Here is a 1,336-nt window from a genome sequence, read left to right on the forward strand (position 1 = left end):
TCCCCACTAGTTAAGAAATTGTTTTATATATTATCAATCTTATATATTATTAACATATATGATTGAAAGTAAGTGAATTGGACTTTTATAGTCTTTTATTGATATTGGGATTATTTTATAACCAAAGATTGTATAATAAAATAAATGTATCTTAATTTATTCTTTGAGATGTGAAAAACAATTTCTAACTATTTATTGTACTAAAAAAAGAAATTTTATATAATATTTGAGTATAATATTCTTAGACATAATATTCATGATAATATAACCTTTTAAAATATATTTTTTAACTTTGAAATAATACATTATTTCAAGCACAGTCTATTATTACTCTTCACTGCTTAAGGATTAAATCTGAGATATTAACTAACTAAAAAGTACATTTTATGACTTTAGTAAATGATGTATTCTTACAAAAGTTTTATTATAAAATACGGCATTGTATTTTTTTTTAGTTGTCCACGGTATCCCCAACCCGACAGGTCAAGAACTAATCCATCGCGGATCGGAGCTTCATTTAAAAGTCTGTCGCTGGCCAACGGGTTGCTGCATGCACAAGGCGGTATTGTATTTGAATACAAACAAATGTGACTAATTAGCTAATGAATTATAGTTCAAATGGCACAGTCTCCCTATACTCAATTAAAAGATTGTGAATTTGAGTCTCCTATTTTTGGTAAAAAAAAATATGACTAATTAAAACTTACGGCCATCAATAATTGTTTTTTTGTGACGTTGTCCATCTATAATTTACTACTAAAAGTTGTATATAAAACACATCTCTGTCATTTTATATTCAACACATTTCTATCATTTTATAATATATCATCAGTTATATTTGGGTTTCTTCATTAAAAAAACTTTTTTATATTTCTAGAATTTGAACACAAAATATAACTCTTTTTGTATATCAAAAGTGGATTATTAGTTGAAAAAAAATTCGAGTAAACAAAATTTATTATTTTTAGTTATTAGTTAATTTTTTCAATTTAATAACTTAAGAATATATTTTTAGTCTATGTTTTTAAATATTAATAACTAACTACATTTATAATTTTAAAAATCGAATTGAACTGACCAATTTAATCAGGTTAATCGAGAACCGATCATTCGATTAGTCCGAATGACAATGAAAATGATAGTTATTAAATTCGGACCGAATTGGTCGGTTCAATAAAAAATTCAATAAACCAAATTTTTAACCAATTTAAAATAACGTAAACCGATTTAAAGTGCAAACTAAACCGGACTGCCCGTACCAATTTCAAAAAATTGGCGTCACTAGAGTTGCAAGGACTCCAACCAGCAGGCTAAGATGTTCTTTAGTTAGTATACG

The sequence above is a fragment of the Arachis ipaensis genome, chromosome B07, assembly GCF_000816755.2.
Source record: "Arachis ipaensis cultivar K30076 chromosome B07, Araip1.1, whole genome shotgun sequence".
Taxonomy (NCBI): domain Eukaryota; kingdom Viridiplantae; phylum Streptophyta; class Magnoliopsida; order Fabales; family Fabaceae; genus Arachis; species Arachis ipaensis.